Source organism: Pteropus vampyrus, unplaced genomic scaffold (genome assembly GCF_000151845.1).
Source record: "Pteropus vampyrus isolate Shadow unplaced genomic scaffold, Pvam_2.0 Scaffold24, whole genome shotgun sequence".
Taxonomy (NCBI): domain Eukaryota; kingdom Metazoa; phylum Chordata; class Mammalia; order Chiroptera; family Pteropodidae; genus Pteropus; species Pteropus vampyrus.
In genome coordinates this window covers 3,584,939-3,594,752 of record NW_011888805.1, presented here as the reverse complement: position 1 = coordinate 3,594,752, position 9,814 = coordinate 3,584,939, and positions in this window count along the sequence as shown.

The window sequence follows — 9,814 nt, the reverse complement described above, 5'->3', positions numbered from 1 at the left end:
AATTTTTTGATGATATAAATATCAATTACATTAGGTAAGAGCTTTTTTATTTTGGAAAATTGATATGAGGATAAAGATGCTCATGGATGTTGAGCAGCCAAAAATGGTGAAGTTTATTGGATATTTGTCATTTTTCCTGCTCAGAAGCCAATCCTTTTTCCTATCGCAAAGAAATCCTTACTGCATGAGTCTTAGTGAATGTAGGGGTTTATCTTTCATATGGAAGCCAAAGTTATAAAACCAGCCAGATCTTTCCCTGCCCCCCAGCCTGGAAAAGGGATGGTATGTTGGCTCAGCATACTGGATGCATTTGCCCATGACTTTGAACCTTGTGGGAGTGATTTAAGAGCATAAAACTGTCAGTATTTGTTTGATTTGGTACAGTCTATGACTGGCTTTGCCAGGCTTGGGTTCTTCTATAGAAGCACTTTTCCCAACAGAAATCGTGTCATAGAGAAATGGTGACATAGAGGCATCTTAGCCAGATTTTTGCTGCTGCATAATCTTTGGCACTGTCTTGTTTCCTGCCTATTTTCCAAGACCATCTTCCATTTTTCACCAATTTCACCCATTTATGCTCATTTAGTAATTCTCCATTTTTTATTAAATTAGCCTGAGTTAGATTCTGAGGTTTGCAATGAAGAGATTTGACTGTTATACTCTTCCTTGTCCAGGAAGACTTCTTTAATGTGGAACTAGCTGGTCATCTTCTTGGTTCTCATAGAGATTAATTCCAGCTGGATATATATGTCAAAGAGGTATTTCAGAATGTGTGAGTGTATGGAACTTTATTAAATGCCTTATTCTTTTCTTGTATCCTGTTCCTCCTCTGAGATCTTAAGCTCTTTGCAGCTCTGACTGTCATTTTCATTTCTGTATTACCTACAATCATCTAGCAAAACATTTGAATATGCATTATATTTATAAGAAAGAGGGGCATCTTCTTGCCTTTTTCACTCTCAGCATAAATGTCACCTCATTTACGAGCCCTTTCCTCATCATCTGCAGCCAGCCAAATCCCAGTCAACTGTTTTCAATAACCTGGTTTACTTTCCTGACAAAACTTATCACTCTATTAAATTATATTGTTTATGTATTTGTTAATTTATTTATCTCTATTCCCTTTTTAATATAAGCTTAATGAAAGCAATAACCTTCACTGTAGATCCACCTGGACAAAAAAATTAAACATCTCACTGGTTTCAACAAAATTCTATCCAAAGTATTTTGAGTTAGGTTAAAATTACCAAAGAATAAGAGTCATAGTAAAGGGTCTCTTCCTTCTAACCACGGTCATCTACCATGTCACTAGCTGAAATCTTCCTCTTTTTCCCCCTCTTTTGTCTCTCTCCCCTCTGTAAGCAACATAACAAAGCACTCTTTGTCTAAGGCACAACATTTAGAAATCATCATCTGGAGACTGTGCAGACTTTAGAATCCCAGTCTTACCTTTATTTATCAAAGTGTTTCTTCCAAAATAGCTCTTTCTAGAAGGAATTGGCTATAATTTCCCCTAGGTTGTTGCATTACTGCCTAAAATCTTCTTCATCCGGATTACTCTGTCACAAATTCAAGATTAGTAGAGTCAAAGTGTGTGTGTGTGTGTGTGTGTGTGTGTGTGTGTGTGAGTGTGTGTGTGTGTGTGTGTGTGTGTGTAGATATATGCCTGTGTCAAGTTAGAGGGAAAAATCTTTCTAACTGCTTAGCCCTTTCCCTGTAGACATTACACCGAGTCAAATCCTGGCTGCATCACTGACCAGTAAACAAATCACCAGGAACTCTTGACTTGCATTTTCTTGTTTATGAAACTAATGGAGTATATCAATTTGTTCATGAATACGAATTGGCAAAAATATAGATGGAAGGTGACAGATGGCTTTTGTCTTTAATAAAAGGTGACTCACAGTTTAAAACTTCATTAGGTTTAGCTCTTTGCAAACAAAATAACTCATTGTGAAATGTAGGCTTAGTTACCTGTCTTCAGATATACCTATTTTGGGTGACAAACTGATTGTAGTCAACAAATCTGACAGATATGATAACGGAAGGATTAGCATAGAGCTTGAGAGAAATGCCACAAATCCTAAAAGACTGCATTTCAACTGGGCTGATAAAATGTCATATTACAAAGCACACAAGCCCTGTCTTCCTTTAGGCAAAGATAATCTGAGCCCATGAGCTTGGTATGAATTTAACAACCAGAGAGAGGAAAAAAAACGGAAAAGGATACCTAGTCAAGTGAAGTTTTAAAAACTTGCTAGAATAGAACAATACTCAGTCTTGCAGAAATGGAGAGAAAAAGATTTTAAAGGGGGCTCTTGTAGAAGAGCTGACATTCGGCATCACTCTGCCTAGACTGGGCTTCCAAACTCAGCATGGCATCTAAGGTATATATTGCCATTCCCTCTTCTACTGTTAGTTTCAGTTAAACATAAACTTCACTTTGGACTTGTTTGCTTTTGCCATTTTTAATGAATTCCACACTCTCACCCTTCTGGTCCTTAACAAATCCACTTCCCCACCTCCCCCAATACACAAAGAAAAAAACAAAACCTGTTGTATGAACTGTTGATTGAGCAATGCATATCGAAATAGAAATGGGAAGGTGTGGAAAAGACACACAAGTTTTTCGGTTATCATGTGTCATATGGTGCACATCCATGCCAAGCCCCAAGGTGAGATTCTTACATTCTGCCCTTATTCAACAGGAAGTGATCTGTTCCTAATTAACTTTATCACAACCTTTGTCTGACTTTTTTAATTACCCTATTTAAAAAATTTCTGTGATGTGTATGGCTCCCCTAACTATACTAATATTTTAATGGCTGGTCATTTACTTACAGAGGTGAAATGTTAGGGAGAGGGAGAAACAGGTGCTTGTTTGACTGTAAAGGCAGCATTGCAACTCAGGGGTGTTGATGTGTCTCTCTGTGACAGAAAAAACAAATTCCGATCCAATCCAAGTAACTACATTTTTATGAACAGGAAAAGTTTGAGATGGAAATAGATACATTCAAAGGTTTAAAGAGGAAAGAGCAGCGTTACATAAAATCCAAGCCAGCTTAAGAATGGAACTACTCAAGAGATGTGGCTATTTTTGGTTCTTTAATGCTTTTATGAACATTAACAGGTGTGGCCACAAAGAGGCTAATCGATTGAAAACACTTGGACATGACCACACAATATGGGGAGAGAGCTCACCCAGGCCTAGAAGTAAGCGTGGCAGATAGATGACCTTGTGCAGTACCATTTACAGGGTACAACGGTTTAGGAGCCAATGCTCAATCTGGCTGGAAGAAGGATGCTGATGTGAGGGGCATTAGAAAAATCTGTGGGAACCAGATAGCTAATGTACTTCCACTAACTGGCAAAACTAGAAAAAATGATAGATGATAGATAGAGAGATGATTGATAGACAGAAAGACAGATGGACATAGGTTTGAAGTTCATATTTACTGAGCCAGGCCCTGGATGGCGAGCAGCAATAATCATGTCTCCAATGCCCCACATCTATTTTAGGCTACACACTGCTGTTTTATGACACCCCGTCCCCTGACTTTTATGTCCTTCAAGATCGTCCATGATGGCTACTTTTTCTGTTTCACCTGCACAGAAATGTGAACAGTGGTAACGAGAGTCTTTAACTCTATTTTCACAAAGCAACTTTCCCCATTCTATTTTTTAAACTCCAATTAATAAACATATCCTTTTTCTAACCTAGATGCCACCAAAACAGGAGCTTGCAGATAATCAAGGTAGAGGACAAAATTCGGCAAGCAGGCTATACCAAGAACTCTGAAGAACCTGAGATTTCATTCTATTTATAAGCTAACAAGTTAGTGTGTTAGTTTCCCAGATGCTGGAAGAAACATGAGATTCCTGGTCAGAGACAAAGGACTTTATCGCTCATGGCACAACAAGCATCAGGAGAACTGGCATATTTGCTCAGTTCCCCTTGCCCTCAAGTCCCAGGGAGGCAATAAGAATGGTCCCAGATGACACCTGCATACTGAGTGAGATGCATTACAGGACAAGAACCCTGAGCTTAAGGAACCCAATTTTTTTTGTAATGGAGAGTCTCCCAAGGGAGACTTTATCTTTGTTATACTGGGCAGTAAGCATGCCTGCCCTTTGTTCTGGAGGGAGATATGTCTGTCTTCCAAGGATACCTGCTGTACAGACACATCCTTGAAAAGACAGTCTAGAGTAAAAGATACTCAGTGCCTCTACTTGCAAGAAACACATGAGACTCCCATTATCTCCCAACAGATTATCCGACTGTTTCACTTCCTTCATCATGCCCCTGACCCCATACTCACTGTCTGCCACATTAAGCTTCCACTGTGCCCTGTGCCCACCTTCTCACTCTACTGATCACTCTGCATTGTACTTGCTTGCTTAGTTCTGTTCCTGTCCAGTTTGACCATAAACTTCTACGGGGATGAGACTATTATTCATCTTTGTATCACCAGCCCAGCACAGTGCTTGACCCTCAGGGGAATGCAATAAGTGTTGAAATAATGAATGACAACATTTAGATGGTTCCCAGAGGGCTGTATCCTATACATCTTTGTATCACTAACTGTAGCTCCTAAATGAGTTTCTTTCACATAATAGCCATTATTATTGTAATAAAATTAAATAATTAGTGATAAATTCCCCAAGCAGGCCATGTCCAACTGTCTACACCCACAGTCTCAAGTGAAAAACAAACTAGACCTCTTAAATCATAGCTGCATTTCAGAGCAACATCATTTAGAAAAGCAAACTATTTTAAATATTGCTTTTTCATTTTTTAATCAAGCAATTTTCTCATATGTTTTTGCAGTTATTACTACAGATTATTTTTCATAATCTCAGGTTTTTTCTTTTATCACATTATTTTTAACATATAAAACTCAAGAATAGCATTCACTTTAGCAACAAACTATGTTTACATCAATTTTTCCTGAAACAGACCCTCTTTTATTTTCCCACTTTGAGCAGACAAATGACTATGGATTGTTTTTACTTGCCTTTTAACTCCGCTATGAGAAAAACAGCAGCGTGGGACAGTTGTTGTTAGTGCCTCTTGGCCTCAGTGATTCGACTTTCCCAGGGAGGGCTAGGGACCCAGGAAGCTCACCTTCCCTCAGCAACAGTTGCTTCTCACTCCAGCCTCATGCTGTCAGATCTCCTGACATCCATCGTAAGAAGTGTTCGAAATCTGGATTTTTATGTAAAAGCTCTTAATTTCTATTCGTAGTCCGTTTATACAACGTTTAGATTTTTCAAACCAATCCTATTCCTTTGCTGTCTCTGAAACTGCCTGGAATGGAAAAAAAGAGGGGTACTTAATGGGGATTAAAGACCAAACTGGTAACAATAAATAAATGGGTGACACATCTACATCATATACAAATGGAAGAGAAACACATTTTACGGTGCATAGAATACATGGAGAATGTTCAAAAATTAAACCTGGATCCCACCTTAAAGAAGTTTCTAGTCTATGAGCAACATATCATGTGAAAGCCAGAGGTACTTTTATTTACTGAGTTCTTTTAAGTCCAAGAGTCTTTTAAGTGCCTTTCCTGGATGCACCTTCTGGAGAAGACTTTCTGAGTCTTGCAGGGAAATATTCATGAAAAGGATTTGGCCTGGTTTCATCCTGTAAAGAACAGGTGAAATAGAAGTCAAGCAGGTACAAACACAACTGCACTCCACACATATGCGCATTCCCAAGGGCCAAGGCATCCTTGGGAAGAGAAAACACTGGCACTCTAGAAGAAGGTCCCCTAGGAGAAACAATAGCTCAGTGGAGTTAGAGGGAATCCAGGCCTGCCTGTTGGGAGAGAGTCTGCAGAGAAGCCCGACAGGTGGAATATTTGGTGATGCTACTTGGAAGAGCTTTCCAGCTCCACAGACTGAGGTCAGGTAAGGGTCTTCAATTTGTACATGTGTGGCGTAGTGGTTGAAATCAAACAAACCTGGATCAAATTCTGCCTCTTTTATTATAAGCAGAGTGAGTTTGGCCAAGTGTGTTCATCTCATTAATAGAATGGAAATAATGATAATAATAATGAACAATAACAATGATTATCACATGAAATTTTGTGAGGATATGATAAGATGCAACTAAAATTCCTGGAGTAGAATCCAAGGCAGAGGAAGAATGAGGATGTATGGACCAAGTGCAGACGGCAGTGAAACAGCAGTCTGTGGCCTGGAGAAGGGAGGCAGGGACAGGGCCACGGGGCAGCTGAAGGGAGCGGTCCAGTGTGGCATCCGACATGAAGCGCGAGTAGAAGCAGGTCCTGGCCCCGTGGAGAACGGAAATAGGAGTGAGAGCAGAAAAAGAATTTGATGGAATAATGGCTCACTGCATGAGTTTGCTGCCATTCCTTAAACTCTGGTGGTAAAGAAGAAATTGATCATCTTTTTATTTTCACTGGTCCTCACTCTTAGTATGAAACTGGCAAAAGTTCCCTAAGAAGGTCTATAAAAATTGCAGCCTAAAATTATCACAATGACTTTATAAAACATGGAATGTGATGTGGATCCTTAATTTCTTGGAGGCAGTAAATATAACAAGGCCTTTTAGATTACTTTAGCTTCTCGGGTTTAGTTTTATTTTAAGAAGCTTTAGAAACCAAACTCGGTTGTTTTATAATAAAATAAAGAGAGTCTGAGGTTCTTACTGTGGCTTTGCAACTAACTCCTTAAATAGAACTATTGTTCACTTTGTGCTTCATGTTCGCCATGTGGAAAATGGGAATTAATAATACTTGCATCTGCTGTCTCTATGGAAATGATATAAAGGTGATACATGAAGCATTTAGCACCTAGAATAAAATGTGTAGTAGATATTCCAGGTTGCATTTATTAATAATATATGATTGTATAGAGGTTAAGCCCTTTTTTTATTTTTGTCTGTAAGAAAGATTGTTGTCCCCATTACTCTAAAAAAAATATATATTATATTTTTTATAATGTTTGAGAAAACTGGCAAAGATAATTAAAGAATGAGTCTTTTCTTAAACTTCTATTACTGTGGATGTTGGTCAGTCCAGAAATCTCATTACATTAATGTTAATGGTGCGAAATGAACCATTTCACTTACATTTTCAAAAGCTATTAATACACAGTTTTTTAAAACACTCTCAAAATGTTTTGTTGCATACCTATAAGAACATCATTTCTTGGTCCAAAAGATTAAAATAAGGATGACTGATGCTAAATAATTGACTGTGAATATATATTACTTTCAGGAAAAGAGCATGAAATTTAGAATATATAAATATTAAACAAAAATAAATCTTTCAGAATGTTTCCAGCATTAAGGAGCATAGGAGGAAGATTCAAAACCAGACCCAGGACAGTGTTAAAGAAAAAGGAAACCACTTCTAATAGCTATAAACTTTGAATTTATTTTAAATGTAGTACAGAGTTTCTATTTTTAAAATACCAAGTGTTTTGATCATTGTAAAATTATTTTACACCATCCTATTATTTTAACAAACATAGACATGGAATTTATGGTGGATAATATGGGCTGAATATTTTCAGTTGGAAGCATTCTGAAGCCTTCTTCCATGAAAATATAAAAAATATAGATACTGGATATAAAAATCTTTATGGCAAATTATTTCGAGTAAATAAGAACATCAAAATTTCTACTTTGTACTATGAAAGATGTAAGTTGCATTATGAACTTAAATAGTATAACAAAAATAATTGAACAATGATCTGTGCAGCTTAGGAAATCAGGAGAATGTAAATAACTTGATTTTAGTTAAATTCATAATTTATTTTAGAAAGTAGACAGACAATAAAAGTCAAGGTTGAAGAATATCAGCATGACACAGAGATTTTAAAGAACAAATCTAACTCAGTTTTATAGACAAGGAAAATTAAGGCTGAGAGAAGTATCTTATAAAATTTTCCACAGCTAGTTGATGTCAAAGCTAAGATGCTAACCAATGTCTGCTGACAGCAGAATGTCTTGGATTCAGACAGGCATCATGGGTTCAAGTCTTATCTCCACAACTTACCTAGCTGAGCCTCAGTTTTCATAAGTGAAAAAAAAAAAAGTTAGTTCGTTAATCACACTTACCTTTAAGTTTGTAGAATTTGTAAAATTATATAAAGTTTTATATTTGAGTAAAAATTGATATTCACTGTTTACCAGATAATAGCCTTTCTATGAAACAATATTAGATTTAGAAACTTGTTTCCACAACAAACATAAAATGATACTGTGCTCATCTATTTCTTGAAGAGATTCATGTATTTTTACATAAATGCTACTCTGCAGATATGCTAGAAACGGAAATATCCATTTGTGCATGTGAATGGAATGTAGGACAAAGTTTCCAAGACAATGATCGATAGATTTTTCGTCATAATTATCTCTGATTACCACTTGACATTAAGCAATTTCTTTTTTCTCTTTTGTCTCTATTTCTAAAATGAACATTATGATTAATCTGGCCTCTAACATTTCAAGTGCACTTAGATGCCTATTTTGCTTGATCCAACACCTTTCTGTATGAGGTTACCATGAGCATCAAGCATACATGGTAGGTAATGATTTTAAGGGGGTTTAGTTATACCGGCAACCTTCAGTTTATCTTCCAAAACCCAAGGATTTAATTAGGGAAAAGAGGACCCTGTAAGGCTCCTGCAAGGTTGAAGCTGAAAGATCATTTCTGTCTCATTCTGAGAAATAGGAACTACAAGTTGGTGAGCAAGATCACACAGAATTCCTAGGTCAGCTTCTGTGAAAGCATCTCTACCATTAGTGCCTCTGGACATTCAGTCTACACCTGGATCACCATGGAACCTAAAAATGCAAAGGCCTTGGGTCACCCTGACCAACTGATTTCACACTCCAGACAGAAGCACCAGGTCTCTATAATTAAGATGCTCAATTTAGATTACAATAGGTACCAAAGATTAGAACTAAGCCCGAAGTGGTCTTCATCCTAAATCACAGCTCTGATGATATCATTTCCCAGCTCAAAAACCTTCAATGGTTCCCTATTGCCACAAGAATTACATCGTCATTGTGTTCCACAATATCATCTAAAAATCTGTCTTACATCCCATAGTCTTGTGACATAAATCCAAGTCTAAAACTGAACATATCCTAATCTTTTCAAATGTCTATCTTTAAATCAGCTGCAAGAGATCACTGAGAGAGCTTCTTAAAATGGTAGATTCCTGCTGCCTCCCTCCCTCCATCCAGTAGGTATAGGAATCTGCCTTTATAACAAGCAACTGAGGTGAGCCTAGAGGTTTCATTACTCTTCATGCTGACATTAGCTCTGCTGTTTTCAACCCAGGAGTGCCCTGCCCCACCTGTCAGACTCTTAGGACTCAGCTCAGATTCGCCACTTACCATCAACTCTGACTTCCTTTCTAAGTAAACTTTTGCACAAGGCTGCCGTATTTAGCAACTTTTCTCTTTTATTCCGTATCTTCGTGCTCTCCCTGCTAATAGATTCCTGAGAACATTGACTGCTTCCAGGTAAGGGATCAATCAATTTCCTTGGAATCGAATTTTATATGAAAATGGGACAGAGCCTGGGCCTGGCAGAGAGCGTGACAGAGTTAATATGGGTGGTGGGAAAGGGCACAAAGGGAGTCAGGTTCTCAGGTGGTGTGGTGGGCAAGGACGAGGAATTTGGCAGAGCTAGCACTTCTCTAGAAACTTCAGATCTGTCATCCAGAAAACCAGCAAATATACACATACATAATGGCAGAGAAAATAACTTCAACTGTGTATTCAGTCTGCATAAAAGGAGAGAAATATACCAAATCTCAAATGTGG